At 38.6% G+C, this 22,930-nt stretch overlaps 3 long non-coding RNA genes across 7 annotated transcripts; 1 reads left to right on the forward strand and 2 right to left on the reverse strand.

Annotated features, from left to right (window-relative positions):
• The first annotated feature begins 10,304 nt into the window (after positions 1–10,304).
• On the forward strand, positions 10,305–11,056 carry LOC116218468. Its single transcript, XR_004162877.2, has 2 exons — positions 10,305–10,456; positions 10,791–11,056. It is a non-coding gene; the product is annotated as an uncharacterized LOC116218468 (long non-coding RNA).
• A 136-nt stretch (positions 11,057–11,192) lies between these two features.
• LOC116218456 lies at positions 11,193–17,235 on the reverse strand. Of its 2 annotated transcripts, XR_004162871.2 has the most exons (4): positions 16,170–17,235; positions 15,986–16,081; positions 13,533–13,668; positions 11,193–13,431 (listed from the first exon to the last, which is right to left on the reverse strand). It is a non-coding gene; the product is annotated as an uncharacterized LOC116218456 (long non-coding RNA). The 2 variants fall into 2 exon arrangements; XR_004162870.2 differs by having other exon boundaries at positions 11,193–13,668; positions 16,170–17,229.
• Positions 17,236–17,267: 32 nt separating this feature from the next.
• LOC116218460 lies at positions 17,268–22,370 on the reverse strand. Of its 4 annotated transcripts, none has more exons than XR_004162875.2 (3): positions 20,446–22,370; positions 18,256–18,346; positions 17,268–17,798 (listed from the first exon to the last, which is right to left on the reverse strand). It is a non-coding gene; the product is annotated as an uncharacterized LOC116218460 (long non-coding RNA). The 4 variants fall into 4 exon arrangements; XR_004162874.2 differs by having other exon boundaries at positions 20,319–22,370; XR_004162872.2 differs by having other exon boundaries at positions 21,943–22,365.
• Between the last annotated feature and the right edge of the window lie 560 nt (positions 22,371–22,930).

Consider the following 22,930-nt stretch of genomic DNA (forward strand, 5'->3'; position numbering starts at 1 on the left):
TTCTGCAGAAGTTCCAATGCAAAATCTAGAGCTCCTTCTCCATTTTCAGGCTGGAATGTCTCGTTAGGAATTCTAGGAGGAGGATGGTAACTGGGACACTGAGTAGTGTTCTTCTTTGTAGCCAATGTTACAGGTTGCATATTTTTCCAGGGGAGGAAAAATGTGGACACTGTTTACCCACTAAGCTGTTCTACGACAGATACTGTGAATGCTGGCTCTCTCCATTTTTATCCACTATTCATTCTGTATATTTCATGTTGAAAGAGCTGTATTTCTTGATTCACATCGTGTTAGCCTTGATTTAGAAGACTCGAGGAAGCCAATTGGCGAAGAGATCTGTTTATTCCACCATGACACAGTTTAACAGAGCTTTGCCCACAATGATGTCTCCACTGTATGATCTCAGAATTATTAAACGCACAGCATTGTCTAACAGAAATACAAATCTGGGTTATTATATTTAACACTAGCAGTGAAAAGTGTTTTTGAAATAAATTACATTTACTTGACTGGAAGTTGACCCTAGGCATACAGTAGGTGTGGCGGTGTATGCATACGACTGAGACATGAAGGCCTTTGCTTGCAATAACCATTCGAATGCTAATCAGCCTGGCTCCAGCCATTTTGGCATGGCTGAGATAAAGGGCAGAAACAGAGCATGAAGTATAATAATGTACAGTAATATAGAAAAACCACAAATGAAATTATTTCGATCATTCATTGTCCTTAGTAAAAGTTTGGACCCAAAAAGATCTAAAAATAGAGTTTGAAAAATGTCACAGTTTTCCTTTTTAAGTGGAGGAAATGGCTGGCAATAGGATATGATTAGTTGGCCGATAGCACATTTCATCCTTAAGGTGGGGGAAATATAGCAAGTATTATTATAAATGTTGCTATTTCATTTAAAATTATAAACTCCTCTTAGTATAATTTAGCGACCTACAACACAGCCTTTAAGCCTCTCACCTCATAGTCACCAATCACTATTTAACATTTCTATAAAGGAATTGGCAAGAATCATAGAAAAATCATCACCTAGGGCTTACCCTATATGACTCCGAGACCAAACTCCTGCTCTATGCTGATGGCCTGGTTTTGCCGTCACCCACTGAACAGGGATTGCAGCAAAACCTGGATTTGCTAGAGCAGTACTGCCAGACCTGTGGCCTGACAGTAAACCTAAACAAAACTAAAATAATGATATTTGAAAAAGATCCAGATCTCAGTTGCAAAAATGGAAAGTTCATTCTTGCAGTGAATCATTTGAGAGAAAGAGCATGCAGGTCTTTCTATGCCATAAAACGACAAATTCCTGTAGAGATTCGAGTCCGAATCTGTCTCAAAGTTTCAAGCCAATTCAGAAGCTGCCTGCCATGTTTTTGATGCATTTGGACCAGAGCCAAGGGATTCCTACCGGGATCACACACTTTTTTGTGATTATGCAAATCACAAAACACAAATATAATGCACATACCACCTTAAGATCATGCGCAGAGCTATGATGCTTTCTGTATCAACAGTGACTGAGTCTATTGCCTGAACCAGTGACCAGAGAGGGGTTCTTACAAGGTGAGTTACTTACATGTAAATACATTCAATCCAGCCAATCAAGCCTGAGCTCCAGCTCCTCTTTCTGGCACAGTGATAAGGAGACTGAACTCCCCCTAGTGCGCAGCTCCAGAATAGCAGTCTATGTGGATCACAGGACAGGAACTCTTCTGGCTTCTGACTCTGACCTAATGACCCTCCTGCACAGAGTCCAGACCACATTCACTCACACACTCTACCCTGGGTTTTGGATAGGCACTGGATCATCAGTTATGCTGTTATGACTTAGGGTTGTAATGTTGTTGTGTATGGATGTACAGTTATTGACAGATGTCACTATAGTAGTCTATAATTGGCACTTTGTGTCAAAATGATTTATTAGGGGGTAATAAATGTGTGATAAATATGTCATATATGATGGATCTGTACACTGTCATCTGGTTGATATCTGATCAGCTGTCAATTTCTGACATGTGCCCATTGTGTTCTGACAAGCCATACATTTAACCCTGCTTTCACCCCCGCCCCATGTCATAGTTGAAGTCTCAGGACAGTGGTGGTGAGGTGAGGTGTGATTAGTTGTGAGAACATAGTCCAAGTCTGTGTCAGGTGTGAGCATTGGTTGATAGCCCCCCATGGGGAGAAACAATGGGGTATGTCACAGCTAACCAAGACCCCATTGATGTGTGAGTTTGTGAGTGCTGAGAACAGTGGATGCCCCCCAAACTGTCATTAGTTGTCAGGCGCTCAAGCACACCTAAGTCTTGTCAGCCTGTGAGATTTCATTCTTTCATTCTATTATAGCAAACTTTAACATGATATACACACAACCCACATGGTCTAATGGTAATGATACCGGGTTATTCAATCTGGTGATCTGGGTTTGATTCCTAGTGGGGACCAATATAGTGTATATATATGAGTCTAGAAGACTTAGTTTTGTTTAACATAATGCTAAGGCTTGCCCCATAAGACAAAGAAAAGGTCATCCCATTAGTTGATGGTTGAAAATGGACAGAACATTTTGAAAAATAAATTATTTTGTTCTAAATTCTGAACAAAAGCCTTAAATTCTCAGTTGAGAAAACGACAGGCTAAATCAATTAGATGCCACTATAACATTACTAGAATTGAATACAAAATTGAAATACCTCGAGAACAGAAAATCATGTGGCGTAGATGGAGGATACAATCAAATGGTGAGACACAGCACCCCTAAATTAAGAGAGGCAATCTTGAAATTATTCAATTTAACCCTGTCTTCAGGCCCCTTTCCAGCCACGTCACACCAATTCATAACAAAGGTGACAAACTTAAACCTGACAACTATAGAGGCAATTTAGGGAAATTATTTTGAGGCATCCTGAACAACAGAATAAGACAATTTATCCAGAACAATAATATCATAAATTCATCCCAGATAAGTTTTTCGCAAAACAACAGACCAACTGATCATATATACACACCCATACACTCATAGAGGAACGTGTACAAATGTTAAAAAGGTAAAATGTTTGGTTGTTTCATAGACTTTAGCAAAGCTTTACACTCAGTATGGCATGATTGACTTATGTTGAAATTAATTCATAGTGGAATTGGAGACTAAATGTACGACATTATTACATGTATAAAAAAAAACAATAAAATGCTGTGTAACAATGTACAACAGAATAACAGATTTTTTGACCAGACAAAAGTAGTTTGACAAGGCTGTTGATTAAGTCCAACCTTATTCAACATACATATATCAATGATTTGGCTACAGAGATTACAAGATCTGCGGCCCCAGGTCTTAAACTTCTAAATGAAGAAATTAAATGCCTGCTTTTTGCTGACAATCTCCTCCTACACTCCCCTAGTGCAGAGGCGCTTCAGGAAAGTCTGAATATACTTAACTAATACAGTCTAACAAGGGCCCCTTCCAATTAACCTGGATAAGTCCAAAATCATGATATTTCAGAAAAGACACGCCATACTTAATAGTGTTTATAGGATCACAACTGGTAAACAAAAACTTGAACAGGTAAATAGATATTTTTATTTAGGATTAATGATTTCATCCACAGGCATTTTGATGGTGCAATAAGATATTTAACTGAAAAGGCAAGCACAACCTACTACATGCTAAGGAACTCATCACAAAAAATATAACCATCCTATAAAACTCTGCTTACAAATTTTTGATTCACTACTGAAACCAATACTATGTTATGGGAGTGAAGTTTGAGCAGAGGGGGTGGACACCCCGAGGGAGAGAACCCTTAAACTATCTAGTCCAAAAAACATGGGCTAAAAAAAAAAAAAAAAAAAAAAAAAAGATTCAAGCATTGCTTAAAAAAAAAATTAAACAGTTAAAAGAAAGGAATAAAGAAAATGACATTAACTACGTTTTTTTTATCTTATGGAATTTAACTTTATTTAATTATTATTATTTAATTTTTCCCCGTATAACTATTATTATTGTCGTTATTGCTTAATTGCTTTGGTAATGTTGTATTGTATAGTCATGCCAATAAAGAGAGAGAGAGAGAGATGTACAGGTAGAGCGAGAATCAAAGAAATGCACTCCACTGTATAAAAAACAACAACAAATTCAATAACTCATATTGCAGCATGAAACAATACAAATCCTTTGTAATCAGCCAATGGAATGTCCAGGGGTTAAGATCATCAGCCTTTGGACTAAAAAGTAACAACTCTGACTTATTTGATGAGTTCAAGGGGAGGGGGAGGGGAAGAGAGGGAGACTTACCAAGTGGCTGTCCCGCCAGGCTATGGGGGAGCAAGAAAGCTCCCTGGAGTGACACAGGGAAGGACATCAGGGGTGGAATCCTTATCTGGTTAAAAGCTAAATATACAAACTCTATTGAACTGGATAGACAATGTGAAAATTATGTATGGCTTAAGTTAAAAAAGCCAATACCAAAAACATATTCCTATAGACAATCTACAATTGAATCCCCCTACTTTAAGGATCAAACCTTTACTGATCTAGAGGAAACCATCACCCCCTTACAAACCAAGGGAAATATCCTAATTGTAGGTGATCTGACTGCACACACAGCTGAAGAAGCACACAATTCTAACACAAATGGAGACAAATGCATGAATAACAAAACTAACATCAGTCTTACTCTTCCATTAAGGAATAACTATGATAAAATAACAAATAGAAATGGGGAAGAACTACCTACTGCAGCTCTGTTGGCCCCACTGTCTGTACATAGTCAATGGTCGTCTAAGAGGGGACTCCTTTGGCCGCTACACCTACAGCTCCTCTTTGGGGCAGTAGCACAGCAGATTACGCAATAACATATTTGGACCCTTTCTCTCTCAGAGCATTCACAGTCAAGCAACAAACCCCTTTTTCAAAGCATAACCAGATCTGAATATACCTAAAAAGACTCCACTCTAACCAACCAGGCCCTAACCCTCCAGTAAATTATATAACATAATAACTCAATAAAGATGGGCGCAAAACAGAATACCTGAATATCAGGAAGCAATGAGCAGCCATGAAATTCAAGAACATTTAAATTTGTTCATGCCCCCATTCATATCTCAGCAGTAAAGAAGGAGTAAACATAGCCATAAAGCACATCTTGTGGCACAACAATCAAACGTACCTTTCCAAAAACCAAACCTACCCCCTAAAAAAAAAGAAAAAAAAAAGAAAAGGAATGCAAGAAAAATGGTTTGACTCAGAATATAAAAAAACATTAGGAAAAAACAAGACAATTATCCACCCAAAAACACAGGCCTCCAGACAATCAGGACCTACGTATTCAGTATGGAGAGACACTCAAACATCATAAACAGACACTGAGAACTAAGAAAGAGCACCACCTCAAAAAAACAAGTCAAACTAATTGAAGATTCAATCAAATCAAACAGCTTCTGGGACCACTGGAAGACCTTAAACAAAATAATAATAATAATCTAGTGATTCAAGATGGAGATATATACTGTATATTAAACACTTCAAAGATCCATATCAAGAAACCTGCAACACACCAAAACGAGACCAAATACAGGACAAATTGAACCCATTAGAAACAGTCATTAAGGACTATCAAAACCTATTAGATTACAAAATTACAGAAAAGAATTAGGCCAAAAACTGAAAAGCTAAAAATGTAGAAAAGACTGTGCCCCTGACGGCATTCTAAATTAGATGCTTAAACATGCAGACTATAAATTCAAATCAACCATTCTAAAACTTTTCAATTTAGTGCTTAGAACCGGCCTCTTTCCTGAAGTATGGAATGAAGGACTGATAACCCCCATATTTAAAAGTTGAGACAAGACATATACACACAATTACAGGGGGATCTGTATAAATTCATGTGTAGGAAAAGTCTTATGTAGCATCCTAAATTCATGAATCATAGACTTCATCACAGAACATCACACAACACTAAATTTAGAACTACACATCATAGCTTCACATTAAACACAATAGTTGGCAATTAAGTCCACAAAAAATAATGCAAAGATCTAGGCCTGTTTTGTGGATTGTCAAAAGCCTTTGATACAGGCTGGCACAACGGCCTTTTCCTAAAATTACTTGAAAGTGGTATCAGAGGGAAAACATACGATTTGATTTACATTTACATTTAGTCATTTAGCAGACGCTTTTGTCCAAAGCGACGTACAAGGGAGAGAACAGTCAAGCTAAGAGCAATAAAAAGCATGGTGTAACAATAAATACTACTTTACATGAGAATTAGAAAAACAACGACCTAGAAAAAAGGAAAAAGAAGTGCAGGAAATGATGAATTCAATGTGCACTAACGGGAAGTGCTCAATTAAAGTTGGAACAAAGAAAATAGAATCTTCCTTTCAGAGATGGGAGTAAGACAGGGCTGTAAACTTGCACCTGGCCTGTCACTAAATGACTCCGAAATTAAATGTCTTCTCTTTTGCAGACGACTTGGTTTTGCTGCCCCCAACTTTTCAGAAAAATCCAGAGGTCAGGGCAAGAAATTCACCATTGGTACATACACAAACACACAATTGAACACACTAAAAAATATTAAAATGGAAGGGGCAGAGTCTGCAGATGGCCTGGCAGGTGTTGGAATAATCATTGAAGGTGTTGAAGTGCTTCATGATCTTGACAACAGTGCAAATGTACTCGCCATTTGTCTGGCCTCATGTTCTCACTGGACTTGAGCTATCCAACAAACCTGAAGTACACATTTGAGGTTCCTCAAAAACTTGTGATGGAACTAGATGGCAACAAACTCTCAACAAAGGCCCAAAGTGCTAAAGAATAAACCATTTGAAGGAACATTTTAGACAAGTGTTGTGCTCCTGAGCAGCACACAGGGAATTTGGAGGCCCGATTCCAGACCAAATCATCTGGCAGAAAACTGATTTTTGTATCTGCAAGTTGAACTGTTAGTGAAGACCAGATCAGATGTACTAAATGTTTAACAGAGTTTAAAATGTTAACAACAGGCAGAAAGAAAAACATAAACTCGTAAAAACACAAATGAGAAGTTTGAATGTATGTCAGTGGCAGAATAGTAGGTTAAAAGTGTGAAATGGAGAGCCGAATATTGAGACTTGTAGCAAGGAGGCTGAGAGACATTTTGGTCACAACACCATAAATACGATTTCTATTTTTCCTGTGTGTATTCATTTTAGAAAACTCTATGCACTGATTTGTGTTTCCCCTATAATGCTGTAGGGGCAGGTGTGCTTGAGCGCCTGACAACTAATGACAGTTTGGGGGGCATCCACTGTTCTCAGCACTCACAAACACATCAATGGGGTCTTGGTTAGCTATGACATACCCCATTGTTTCTCCCCATGGGGGGCTATCAACCAATGCTCACACCTGACACAGACTTGGACTATGTTCTCACAACTAATCACACCTCACCTCACCACCACTGTCCTGAGACTTCAACTATGACATGGGGCGGGGGTGAAAGCAGGGTTAAATGTATGGCTTGTCAGAACACAATGGGCACATGTCAGAAATTGACAACTGATCAGATATCAACCAGATGACAGTGTACAGATCCATCATATATGACATATTTATCACACATTTATTATCCCCTAATAAATCATTTTGACACAGTGTCAATTATAGACTACTCATATGCCATTAAGACTGTGCTTGGTTGGACCGTGAATGGGCTTTTAGGCAAAGAATGCTGTGACCTACCAGGATAGGATGGGACAACGCTATACCAACACCAGATGCCCAGGTGTGGACAGACGGTGTGGGTAAAGGAATTGCATCTGTTGAACGGCTTCAGTGTCAGACGATGTTTCAAACCTCCTGACTTTGGAGAGGAGCCTCTGGGCAATGACCCTGATGACCTGACAACTTTACTAATAGGTATTGGCTACTGTGCTAGTAACTTCTGGCCAATGACACACACACACACACAACAACAACAACAAAAGGAAGATGATGATCAATAATGGACTCTAAATGCCTTGCATTGTCTCATTTGGATTGTGTGATGTATTGTAATTAGTACTGAGTAATGACTAATAATTAGGTAATAATTAATGTGGTTGCTTACGGTAATTGGGTCACATGGTGTGGGTGGCGGTAGGAATCACAATATCGCCTGCTCACTCACTAGTGTTTGTTAATGAATGGAAAGGGGGTGATGGGGGAAGCCTTACTTTGCTGACCGCCTTTAAAAGCTGTTTCTAACATCGCTGTGAGTATGCTGTGAACCTGTGGATTTAATCACTGTCTGTGAGCCTTTTTGATACCTTGAAGACAAATGGTCACCAACACTCGGTATGCCAGTGTTTTTATAGAATTAAAAACAAGCTTAATGTGAAACAAGTGGGGCGTTAATGTTATTTCTTCAGACATGATGTATTTTGTACAGATAGGTTGGTTGTTGAAAGCCTAGAAGAAGTGAGGAGCGTGAACATAGTTCATGCTTCATAGAGCTTTGCAATGTGACTACTCGCATGTTATGGTATATGTTTTACCAGTATTCATGGTTCCTGGGAGTGAGGTCATGACCTCAGAATTCTTACCACCTTGGCTTGCTTAAAGGAGCTACAAACAACAACAACAACAACAATAACAACAACAACATAGCCTCTTTCACCTTTCTTAGATCGAAATGGTTTGACAGTGCTGATATTGGAACCTTCTCTATTTTCCTTATGGTAAGTTGGCCCAAACATTTAAATTAACTATTTAGCTCAAGTGGGTCTAGATTTTGGCCAAAACATGTTGTTTCAATTGATACCCCTGATTCTGAGTTGATTCAGTATTAACAGAAGTCTGATTCATTTACAATATTGGCCTGAACTTTACAATCTAACCTATGATTTTTTTTTGCTCAATGTTTATTCCTCTAGATATGAAATTATTAAGCAATACACGGAGATGCGAAAGATGGCAAAACTGCCACACAAGCTTCTGAAACACACAGCAAAAACTTTACAGACATATTCGTGTGCAAGAATAATTTGTAAATTCATTCATAAAGGGCAAAGACATTGTTTCTTTACTGCCAGTGGAGTTTGGGAAAAGGCTAATATATCAGCTTGCACTGTTAGTGTGAAGTAGGACGTATAGCAATCCTATAGTGGCCAATGGTTACCCACTGTGGCAATTGTTCTGAGGCACTTTCAGACTACTGTAATTACAAAAAAGGACACTAGAGGGCGTGCTGGACCTATGCTGCATTCATAGCAACCAGGAAGGGGCGGTAACTATAAATTGTTGCCAGGGTTTTGGTTTATATATCCAGTTCATTTCATATCGAGTTCATAAATCTTTGAAATAGGGCCACGATTGCTGAAATTAATTTTGCCACAGCCCAGACCCAGATACGACATAACAAAGTAAATATAGTTTAACCTGCACAAACTTAACAATATAGTTTTATTCTTGCAGCACAACACATGGGAATTGGGCAATTCTGGGGAGAGTAAAGCACTTGGGAGCGAGCTGTAGCAGGAGCAGAGACAAGGTCTCAAAGCTCAAAGTAGTGACTGAAACCAGCTTTGCTCAGATCTGCATGAAAGCGGCAGAACTGCAACACATTGCCTGTTGAATCTGCATGCCTTCATGTGTTCAAAACTAACTAAATGCTGCTCTCTGTTGCTCTGTCCTGCTTCCAGAGAAACTTGTTTATTAACAGCTATCATTTCTAAGAAGCAGGTGGATCGGTTATGCTCTGTTACAACAGGCCCCATCAAAATGCAATCTTACATACATTAGAAATGCATTTAAAGTAGTTTTGTAGATTTATCTATCTTGAGTTATTTATTTTGCGTTGAATCTAAAGTATTTCAACTTTTGTCGATGTGGAGCCCCCTGTCATACAGGATATAATGGACTATTCCAAGTTCATGCGTCACCTCTGCATTTTCTGTTCAGTCATTGCTGTACAATCCAAAGATTCTCAGCCTGCAACTTAGAGCCTTACATTGCTCTGTTAAATGAGCTGAAACCAAGTGGCCAAAATAATAATAATAATAATAATACATTTTATTTCATCTTTCTGTGATCAAAATGATCAAAACTTGAACCCTTAACTTTTTACAGCAGGTATATAATTTAAAGTATTTCAAGTATAATTTAGGGCAATATTAATTATTTCTTCTTTTCTCTCTGTTTTCTTGTGATAGAGGTATTCTACAACAAGCTTGCTTTCCAAAACCTTAAATATAACCTTAAAAATCACAGTGTAAATAGCCTGTATGGAAACAAGATATTGAAGAGTTAGAATTGTAATTGGACTGCAAGCCTGAAATAGTAACAGGAATTTAGGTAGTTGTGATTTATCTGTGCCTCTTTTTGTATGACTGGGTGACTGCAATGAACTTGTTCTAACAGGGATAATGCTCCCAAAAGCTATTGGAGCTGGAATTCTCTGTCTTCTGGCTGGCACCCTAGCATCTCAAGGTAAAAACAACAAATTATTTTTGTTTCTTGAATCCATAGCATACTTGAATCTATCCCTACCAAAGTTCAGGAAAGCGGCTTTAAGTTGTGACTTTCTTCATCTTACCCTTTTAAGCCAAGGCTTTGGTGGTTTTCAACATACAAGTCACAGAGAAACCAGATAATAATAACTTTTCTTTGAAGTAATTAAATAGATCATAGAGAAGGTAATACTATTTTTGTGGAATAAAATAACACAATTAAAACATTGGGTAGTGTTAACATATTTACCGGTGGGTATTCATCTATATACTTTATGTAATGAATCATCTTCAATTTCACTCTCATCCTACAGATGCTGTTCCTGTGTGTGGAATGACAGGACAATCCATCACTCTTCAAGCAGAAGTACCAAATGTACACGAGGAGGTCATTCAGTGGGCACACAATAACACAATCATTGCACATTGGGATGAAGAAGAGCAACAAACAAAATGCCTTTTTCTAAACACGGAGTTTGACAAGCAAACGTTGTCTCTAACCATCTCAGATCTCAAATCAAATTGGAGTGGCTTTTATGCATTTAAAATAAATAATGACGTATGTATCAGCTCACTGTAACTGGTGAGTCATTGCTGAGTTTTTTTCCCCTTGTGTTGATCAGCCAAACAGCTTTAGTCTTTAAATGTGGTAAAAGTAAACTATAAACAAAGCATTGCTTTAAAATGTAATAGACCAACAAAAGATGAAATGGATGTGCTGAAAAAAAGCTTTATTAACACAACAGACAATTGCAAGTCTGCCAATCATTTCTATTCTCAAATGTATCATTTCAATCTAATACACCTGAAGAGAATAGTGAAAAAACGACAAACCACGTCAGAGATTTAAGAAAAAGATTAAAAAAAAAAAAAAGTCTGAACAGCAATACACATCAAAACAGAGGAAGGAGATACCATGTATGATTGTGACGCTTCTGTATCAATACCTAAAGGTCTTTACATGATTCCTGCATTGGTGCTCTCACATAATGTGTGTTCCACCTATGCATATTTTAACTATGATAGCACAGACTTTAAATGAAGACAAAATATAGGGCATGGGGGAGCTGCCTGGCAACGACACATAGAAATACAGAGCTCATGCTTAATGGCATAATGGCAGTATTTGTGTGAGAAAACGTGTCTTTAGCATGCAAAAATAGAGCATCATATTAAACAACAACAGCAACGGGGCACCTTTTCCCTTTTTCCAGTAAGAACTGATCATCTAACTTTCATCCTACTGTAGGTATCATTGATGTACTTTCATGTAGTCTACCTAAACTACACAGATCTGTTGTCTACTGTGAGTAACCCAATAAAATATCTTACCATGCCTCAGACAAGACTTTCTGACCAAAAGTAATACAGTAATTTATATATTTAAAAATCCATCTGTTATATTGTGGAGGAAGCCGCTGTTGGCCCAGGTGTGGAGACCAGACTAACGGCCAAAGGTTCAATGTATAACTGTCTTATCCGGTGCCCAGGTGAGACTGCTTAGATGGTGAAACTATCTCTTGACCAATCTGACTCCAGTTATTTATTCACCACTGCTGTTGCAGTCGTGGCTAGATATTACCAGAGTGATAGTTAATAATGTTATGTCTCTCTTAGAATTTACTACAAGGATTTACTGTATCTGAGTTCACAAAGGAGCCACTTACAGGCATTCACACAATTCACGCATTGCAAATTCAAAGATGTTTTCTAACATGATTACGCAATGATTAAGCTAAGTCAAAAATAAAAGCATAAAGATTCAATACTTCTAGTAATAATACACAACCAAAAAAAAATGCATTCTTAAATTACATGACAAATGGAAATTTGCATAAATAACCTATTTACACATCTAAGGACCTTTGACCAATGGGGCCATCTCCTTATCCGAGTGGCAAGGAGTAGGACATGTTTTGACCCCAGGTGGGAGTGTCACTGGAATGGAGACCTTATAAAGGACATTTCCGCATGTTTCTGGAGACCTTTTAAAGATCCAACTTATTGTTCAACAACTGTGACCCTTATAGGCCTACTCACACAGGCCATTAAAATGATATCAACCCCCAATGTGCTGACGCCCTCTACTCACTAAATAGATTTCACCCCTAAAATGTGGCCAGGTGTGACCCCAGAATGACCTGTGCCCAGGAGAAGGGAGAGGGGCATGGGAGAGTGAGGGGGGGTCAGGAGGCAAACAATGCCCATCAGCTCACACAAACGTCACAAGACAGAGGTGCATCAGAATATACAATACAATTAATATTCTTGACTGTTACAGTAAATGGTGGGACTCATTTTACGCCTCAAATGTACAAACACTCCAGTCATGAGAAAAAAACTTGCAAAGTATAAACCTAAATATCTATTTTCACAAAGTATGTATAAAACGAAATATTTCTTTTCACAAAATAAGTATAAAAACAAAATATCTCTCACAAAGTATGTATAAAAATATCTCTTCTCACAAAGTACGTATAAAACGAAATATCTCTCCACACAATGAACAGAGAACATTTGCAGTATGTATAAAACTAAATATCTCTTCACACAATGAACAGAGAACATTCACTTGGCCATCTACTGGCTCATTCATACACTACACTTGCAGTTTTAAAACCTTTACAAATATGTTTTTGTTGTCAATGTTACTATTATTATGCTACCAAAGTTGCAAACATTGATTTAGACTTTAAACAGTGCCACCTGACAGTGTTTTCTGTTAATGGCAATATATTCTGTAAAATTTCCAATTAACACCTAGGCATTCATTTGCTTGAATAACTTGCCATGTAGACAGCGAAAACCCCACATTAACTACAAAAACAAAACAAAACAAATATCAACACCAGTCTTTTTTTGTAAACTAACATGATGTAGAGACATTATTTGACTTCAAACACAGATAGTGACATGCTGAAGACGCTGTATATAGTATGTCTTCACTGCAACTTACTAATGGGGAGGAAAAAGACAGTACATGAGGAACTCTAGCTGCCTTATGGTAATAGATAATTACTATGTAAATATTCAGGTTCCTTTGTCGTCTTACATACCAGTGTTTGGCAGTTGTTGATTTTCCTCACCTCCATCACGCTCCTTCTGCTCTCGTGACATACAAACAACTGTTCTGCACTTCTGTCACAACATCATGTGATGGATCTTGGTTAGCTTCAGGTTGATTTTTGTTTCCTGCAAAAACATGATCACAATCTCAGTTCAGTTGGATTTGGATACGACATGTATATGATATGAATATGGGCTGTGCTGCTATGTGGAATGATAATAATATGAATGTGTTATGAATTACCATCATAGGAGTCTCAGCTGCACCATACAAACATATAGGGTCAAATACCAAATATTGAACTTTGAGTTCAAGGTTTACTATCAATAAATTGAATGTAAACACAGTACAAGTGCATTTGTTGTATAATTATTTTTAATTAATTTCCTTGGCTGCAGCAGTAGTTGCTGTGAATTAGGAATGCCACCATGCTCAGATTGGCATTCATTTGACTATTGTCATTACACCAAATCCGACTTCAACACACTGACACTTTCTTTTATTTAGACTTGGCAAACAGAACCAAACTTTCGATGTTAGCAACAATTAGAAAACTCTATTAGAACATTTGAAAACAACATACAACCAGGAAGAAATAACGTTTCTGACTTCCGATAGAAAAGCATGAATTTGAGATTCAGAGCTAAAGTAACGCACTGAAATAAATATAATTTCTTTAGAATGCTTTCAACTGGTAATTAAGAACTGCTTGAGAAGCTTTCTACGACGATATTGTTGATTGCAAAAAAGTGGTGGAGTGGGAATATGTCCGCAGCGTAAATGACGCCTACAACCTTTCCTGACCACACGGTTCCAGATTTAAGACCTTTCCTGACCAGCTATGTAACATGGTTCCAGATTTAAGACCTTTCCTGACCACCTATGTAACATGGTTCCAGATTGAAAAATTGTATCACGTGTCATACCTTCACCATACATACTCTATGAAAACCTGTAGAAGTTGGTTTGTGTGGAGCAATTACTTTGCCAGAATGCCTTTATATCCATCCAGATGCTGCCCAAATGCCAAAATGGCTAACATAACACACTGGTGAAACTGTCACGGTTTCGGGCAGCGATAGCCACGATTTGGCACATTGGCCAAAGGACATCATGAACTTATTTGTGTCCACATGGTGCCGTTGTTGTGATTTGTGTGCCCTCACCTGTAACTCATTGTATGATTGCCACCGACTCCGATTAGCCGGGTTATAAATACCTGGCTAGTTTCTCTGGCCCTCATCGGGTCGTTAGTGTTTCCTCGCTATGTCTAGCGCAAGTTTGAGGTGTATATCTCCTGTGGCTCTCAAGTCGCTTTTGTGTCGCGTTGCTAGTAAAGCTTCGCCTCTCGCTGCTAGGACTTAGTCCCTACTGATAGCTACCCTTTTAGTAGCTCCTTTAGTTTATGGCATTTTGCCCTGTTTGTGATCTTCTGTGCTTTTGGATTATCTCCTGAGTTTTTTGGAATAACTTCTGTGTGTTCGCTGTTGGGAAGTATCCTTCTTTCAACAATAAAGAAACTAAATAACGCTACTCTGCAACTGGGTCCTCATTAGCACACTGGGCTAAGCGCTGGTTCCCGAATCCAGCGACTTGGGTTCAATCCCTGAGAGAAGCCTGACAGAAACAAGGCCATATTTGACCAGGAGCAACAAAAGGAGAAGGCCTGTCCTGGTCCTCTCCATCTCACTGTCTGTATTTCCCAAGATGCCTTAGGATCATGCCTGTAATTGGGTTGATGTTTCTTTCAGGTAGAAGGGAGGTTTTCCTAAACACAACTGCGTATGTGCTAGCTCTTAGAGACTTAGGCCTTTGGCTTTGAAAGGTACCACCAGACAGTGTTCACTGTTAATGTCAATATATTCTGTGAAATAATATATTCTATAAAATTTCCAATAAACACTGAGGCATTGATTTGCTTGAGTAATTTAACAGCTAGCTTTTATTGAAGACACGGCTATGAAATGAGACCGGAGCTCATCTCATGCTAAGCCCAGGTGCTTCAGCCAATCATAACTTAGTTAGATTGCCAGCAATGGAATTTAACCTCCTGTGCATCAGCTAGCAAGATAGCACATTTTGCCATATAAAGACAGAGAAAACCTACATTAACTACAAATACAAAACAAACACCAACACCAGTAAACTAACACGATGTAGAGACATTATCTGACTTCAAACACAGATAGTGAAATGCTGAAGACGCTGCATATAGTATGTCGTCACTGCAACTTACTAATGGGGAGGAAACAGACAGTATAGGAGGCCCTCTAGCTGCCTAATGATAAGAGGTCAGTAAAAAGCCATCATGAAGCTTTGCTGTCTCTGGACATTGAAATTGTATATAACAGGTTGATACTGGGGTTAGAATCGAATTCCAGTACTTTCTTAAATCCAGTTGAATCTGCACAATCAGTCTCAAAAGATTTTATGGATACTCACCTTGCTTTTTTAACACCAGCTGAAGTAGAATACATGAACCTATAATTAACACTGCAATTACTACTCCAATTCTTACTCCATTAGCTAGACCAAGTCCTGCAAAGTAAAGAAAAGACATTTTTGGCAAACAAGAAGAAAAGGATCTGCGCACACAAATACACATCCTCTCTTCACTTTTTCTGACCTGGAACTGGTGAAGGCGGTACATGTTTGACTGTCCCGTTGCTGGATGCCCAGCTCACTGGATTACTGAAGTTACAGGTGTGGACCACATCATGGTCTATCTTCTCCACAGTCAGTTCAGATCCAGGCCACTCTTCAATGCCATTAGCCCAGGTGTATGTTGTGAATCCATCTTCCCGTCCCTCGCAGGTCAGGGTGCAGAGGGTATCAATGCAGTCCATGGTGATTGTAGGTTTTGAAACTGGCCCTGCTCAAGGAAAGGGATATTACCATACACACACGCATCAGAGATTCAATTATTACAGAAATGTGTTTTCAAGCAAGGTTGACCAATTCATGCAGTTTGGACACAGATTATGAAAGCAGGCACAGTCATCTCTTATTCTGACAGAAGTGGTTGAGTTTCATTCTAAATATACACCAAGTGCGGTCAGTGGATGTCAATGTAGGAGAAGCTGCTTACTGCTGGTTTAGATGACCTTATTACAAGGTACTTTGCTATATTAAACTTCTTGTGTAAATGCATATATTTCATGTTAACAACCTTAATCCTACACGTAACCACAAAACCTAAATATATTTGAATGTATTGTACAATCAGTGAAGTATGATATTAATGTGTTTCATGACACTTTCATATATAAAGGTTAGCCAGAACTCTAGTTTCAGTTTTCATCTGAATGGGAATTTTTAAAGTCTTTAAAATGCTACTTAGTTAAGTAGTTTAAATGTTGCTGCAACGAAGAGGCCTTGCACCTGCCGTCCGCGACCCGTGACATTCTGTCATCAAACAATACACATCTGATGTGTGCGCCAAAGTTCATGAGTCTGAGACATTGGAAGCAATTTTTTCTTGTTTCTAGATTGTGGCGCTGTAGTTTGAAGTTCATCATTTGATAGATCATGCATAACTATCACACCTCTGTTATCTTTTGCATTCTACATTAACTAGATCACTTCACATGACTTTAGATTCTCAACCATGCTTACAATAACACATGCTAAATTCTCTATGCATGTGATCAATTATAGAGCTATCAGTTTTCAGCATATGGAAGGCAGTGGTATAAGCAGAACCCAGCTCTAAACAGATGCACCACATCAGCATCTGTAGAGTCTTCACATTTTAACACCCAAAACCCACAATACCATGCAGTCTGACAACTTTTGATTGGAAGAACTATCACTTACACTAGTGGTCTGCAGAAATCTGCACAGATCTTGAACATCCATCCATACACACATACATACATACATGAGTAAATGTCATGTTTCTGTCTTCCTCACACAAGCACCTTAGTTCTATTGAAAACATCTTTCAACAAAAATCGTTTCCAGTAGCACTCACCAAGTACAGTTAAGGTCACAAACTGAGTTGGGTCCTTGTTGTTCACCTCAGCTGAATATTTCCCATTAAAACGTGGATGGAGGTCTGAGATGGTCAAGGCCCAGGTTTGCTCATCCAGTGTAGCTACATATTGAAATATGTTATAATAGGTTGGCGCATCATCGCCCTCAAACCATTCTGCAGCTTTCTCCTTGTTGTGTTTCCAGATGATAGAGGAAACCCTAGTCACTTGCTCCGCCTGCAACACGATGGACCCTCCTTTCAGGACAAACACTTTATCTTCTGAAATGGTAAAAGTGGTAGAGATGATAGGAAATATTATTGACACATGCAACACGTTCTTCCACCAAGAACTTGGCACATCCAATGGGTAATACATTCAATCTTTTTTTTATTCATTTTAGGAAAGGAAAGGAAAGTTCTGACACACAAATAAATAGTGCTAACAGATCTGCCATAAGTTGCATTTGATTGAGTTCTATAGAGCATAGATGCTGCACAGGTCATCCACTGGATTGTTATATCTTTCCTGATTGACACTAGCTCAAACATAGATAAAGATTAACTCCTATTATTAATGCCATGAGCTGACCTCTTATACCATTTCATTAATTCCTTAAAACAGTCATTTCAAGTAAAGGCAATGAGAATATGGGTCCCCTATTCAACAATCACAAAGCTGAAATATAAAACATGGCCACTATGGATTCAAGAAACGATGCAGATGTGTTGTTTTTACCTGAAGATGATGCTGTGGCAACCAATAGCAGTGGAACAAGCACTTGAAAAAGCATCATTCCTCCCATGCCACCAGCTATGCCGCAGCCACGCTGCAATAGAAAAGAAACACAGAAAAAGCTCAAATAATAATAAACCTCACCTTCTGTAACCACTTATTTGGGGTTGGAAGAGTGTAGTATGATTGCTGCTCCCTGTTCCAAAACTAGCAAGCTAAGTTCCTAAAAGGCATGCAACAAACTTGCAAACACCACAAACAGTCCAGTTGATACTGATAGAAGCTTGCCAACACACTAACTGGTGTCTTTTGGCAGTTTAGCTGGCAATGACATGCTGTGAAAGCTTTTCTTTCATTTTTGCAGGGTATTCCAGCCTGGTACACGGAACTACATAAGGCATATCTTCAACACATTTGTCAGATCCATTAATGATGAATGTGCTACAACTAAACAATGACGTTGCTAAGATTTTAACGAGGTTTCAGAGAGAGACAGTCCATTCGCACCTGGTTCATTAATGAATGATAATTCCACAGTGAGGTATAAAACATTAGGAAAGCAATCCAATGACACATGCTCAGGCACAGTGATGGCTAAATATTGTAGGTGTGTGTTAAACAAAACAGATGAAGCAGGCTGGAACCGTGAAAGATGACCTTGTTCAGACTGGACATCTGACAAATACAACCACACAGATACAACACTGCCCTTAGTCAAACTGATGGAAACCACACAGATACAACACTGTCCTTAGTCAAACTTTGATGGAAACCACACACGCTTGAGCTGTTGGTCAAAAGGGCATAGTTCAACATAGATCAGCCTTTCTTGAGATGTGTGTGTGTGTGTGTGTGTGTGTGTGTGTGTGTGTGTTGAGGGGATGTCAATGTAAAAACGCCTAATTTGGCTATTGTATTGGAAAAGTAGACAGGTCAAACAGAAAGCTATCAGAAACATGGATAGCACTATGACACACTTACGTAAACAGACGGTCAAAGTGCTGAAAGGTTCTTTAAAAACACTGATGAAAAGCACGATTTGTTGTGGCGGCACACACAGCAGCTTTACCCACATCTGAAATATATATAGATATATATTGTGAGGTCGATATGAACTGATAACCGGAGACTGGTGTTTAAGTATAGAAAAACATACGAGACGCATGCGCTAAACCCAGTTTGTGAGGGATTGCGCAATCTGAGGTGAGGCACTGCGTAAGCAAGACTACTGGCCATAGATGTGTGTATGCTGTATGCTTTGCCATCCGTGAACAAGCCAAACAACATACAAAGTTACTCGACCTTGGCGAGGCGCAAGAGATTGCTGACCGCAACAACTCTTCAAGCCCTTGTTGATGATAAATTGATATTTAGAGATCTCTGTGTTGGAACACCAGGTAGCGCGCACGATGCTGTGTTCGCCTCCTCCTGAATTTTCAGGTAAGCTAAAGGTTTTTTAACCATTTGTTTAATTTGATATGATAGTAGTAGTAGTAATAATAATAATAATAATAATAATAATAATAATAATAATAATAATAATAATAATAATGATAGCCTAATAATAAAGGTAGGCTACAGTTAAACAATATCCCTTTAAAGTTTGCTCGTAAATCAAGTTAATCGGTTAGCCTACAATAAACTAGGTGTCCATGGGCAATGAGGGGAAACAACACACAGAAAACATAGATATATTATACTAGTATATAACAGCAACTGCATATGCTGCATGAGGTATGGTGTATTAGCTGGCAGTCTGAGAAGCAGTAGGAGCATCACATTCGGGGCAGTCAGCAGTACGGTTGTCTCTCACTGCAACAGGACATAGTCTACAGTCCAACTCCGAACATAAACATAAACACAAATGACACGAATCGCTCGAATAAACTGTTTCCATCTACGTTGAGCGCATTAACTACATTCGAATAGCTAGTTAAACCACCTCCCTCTGGCGAATCGAATTTCTATGCGCATTGGGGAAGTTAATGCGCATCGCACGCGTTTCCAACCAGGATTAAATATTCGCATAGAGAAAATGCGCATTAAAACATGGGATGGAAACCCACCTATTGTGTCATTCCATAGAAACCACGGATAACTCAATCATCGTTCAAACACGGAATCATGTCTATCATTCACGGTTCACGGATTCATGTGTGAATACGAGTCCTTTACACAGATAATCGTATTCACCGTTCATCTTCATGCAGTCATGTCCATCCCGCCATTCAAGGCTTGAGAGTGTGTGTGCAATAAATACTTCATTACATCTGTCATCATTGGGACATTGACATCATTCTTGTTCTAACCGGACAGACCTGTGGCGATTGTCACCTATTTCATTTACCAGTAATACAGTCCTTTTGCGTTTCATTCCATTCACATATCCCCTATTTTATAGTTACACTCTGTGCAATGACAATAAAGTTGAATCTAATCTAATCATCTAATCTAAAACGTGGCTTCGAAAGTCACGAGTGGCGTCTTTTCCTTCAAGCTTCAAGCCTTCTGTAGGCTAATTAACTCTGTTTACTGGCCGCAGTGGGCACGCCCCGCCAATGGATTAATTATGACCGGCTGCAGGTGGGTGAGACACCTGTTGCCTGTTAAGGATGTATGATTGTTCCTGGAGTAGGATGTAAAAGACAGTCTGAATCTGGGCGCGGGAGAGAACGCTTGGCAGCACTTTAGGAAGAGAAGCCCTAACCTTCTGTGGACTATTGTGTGATCGCGTGTTTGAGTTAGCCCCAGGCCGGGGTTAATGGCCAGTCCCCTCCCCTAGTTTATGTCGCCCATAGAGAGGCTCAGTTGTGTTTGGGGTAGTGTAAATATGGGTGGTTGGGTTTTATGTATTGACTATAACTTGTAATAAACAGTAAAAGTGTATTCTGTGTTTGTGTAGGCTATGTTTAACTCCTCCGATAACATAAATGTATTACACTTCGATAGGGAACTCAGGCGGGAAGTTGTTCAAGTGGTTAATACAAGCTTCGACTCACTTCAACTCACTACCAGGTTACAAGTCTTGGTGTTATCTTTGATTCAGATCTAATCTTCAAGTCCCACATTAACAAGATGACGAAAACATCGTTTTCCACCTTAGATAGCTAAAGTAGATTTATAAATAAAAAAGGACCAAGTTACATTGCAAACTCCCTTGCCCTCAAGAACATTGCGATCATCTAATGCTGGTTTATTGGAGGTTCCCAGCAACAGCCATAAGAAAATCGGGGATTGTCAATTACGGCCCAAAGCTATGGAACACACTGCCTTTAGATATCATGGAAGCTAGCTCGCTATTTAAAAAAAAAAGAAAAAAAAAGCTAAAAACGTATCTCTTCACTTTAGCCTTTGACTAGCTATAATGATATATCATTTTAAAGGGGATAGATAAACTATATCTCCGCAGTTTTATTCATTATATGTCTTATGTTATGTAATTTATGTATATCTTTATGTTTGTATGTTAACTTTATTTATGTTTATGCACTTAATCGCAGTTTGTATGTTGATGTTTTATGTTTATTTTATGTCTATTTTTATGTGGATCACTGTGCATGTCATTTCTCTCCACGTAATTTCTTTGCTGCTAAGCACTTTGAGCTGCATTGTTTTGTATGAAAGGTGCTATACAAATAAAATGTATTTTTATTATTATCATTCCCTATGTAGATGTAAAGAGCGCCTTACCTGAAAACGAAGTGCTGAATCTAAGCAATTTAATTAAATAAACATATGCGACATCTCAGAAGTCACGACGTCTACGATTTTGCCTCGTCGGATATTTGTGTTTTTTTTCTATTAGTCTTTCTAGTCATTACGCCCTTCCCCTGCTCACTTCCGCTTGCTTTGCATTCACATCATCATGGTACCACATGCTATAAATAACTATAGTCAGTGCAGGCAGTGCGGTTGCATTGAGGCCTGTGCGTAAAGCGGACCCACCAACTATGTGTTTCTCTGAAGTGTGTAACAGTGTCGCTATGTTAACACGCCTTTGATCAAAGATGAAATAATAATATATGGTCAAGGATACCTTATGCAATATATTCCCTCGAAATGGCAAACCTATCTGTCATGGTTTTCATTATTTTGGAGGAGGGAAATAGTCAGTAGCAATCTATAACACAATTACATTATCCTACATAAACTATGGAAACTATAAAAAAAAACTGTTCAATTAAATGAATAATTTCTTATTTTCTTTGGTATTGTTGTCATACACAGATATGCAATGATGATTGCTGGGTAATATATATCTTGTTGTCCAATGTCAAGTCTCTGTTTTATCGTGTGATGAGAAGATACGATAGTCGGAGTGATAATCCATCTTGGCAAGTTGGGAGACAGGACTGCTGAGCAATCTCTGCTCTAAAACAGGCCCTGAATGATAGGAGTTGTGCAGGAAACGTTATTGCTATGTCCCTATTGTAGTGGTCAGACAGACGTTTTGCCTTGTCATATAGCTCATCATCGCCTTCGAGCTGATGACCACTAGCCTACAACATAGTCTAGTAGCCAACTAGGTGAACCCGGAAATGTTGAGTACACCAACGTTTTTTGCAGAAATGTGAAGTATAGGTCCCCAGTATACAGAAACTGCCGGATGCTAATTTGCATATGTTGAGTAATTTGCATAATTAGCATTATTAGCTTAATCGTCCAATTTGACCACATA

Source organism: Clupea harengus, chromosome 2, assembly GCF_900700415.2.
Source record: "Clupea harengus chromosome 2, Ch_v2.0.2, whole genome shotgun sequence".
Taxonomy (NCBI): domain Eukaryota; kingdom Metazoa; phylum Chordata; class Actinopteri; order Clupeiformes; family Clupeidae; genus Clupea; species Clupea harengus.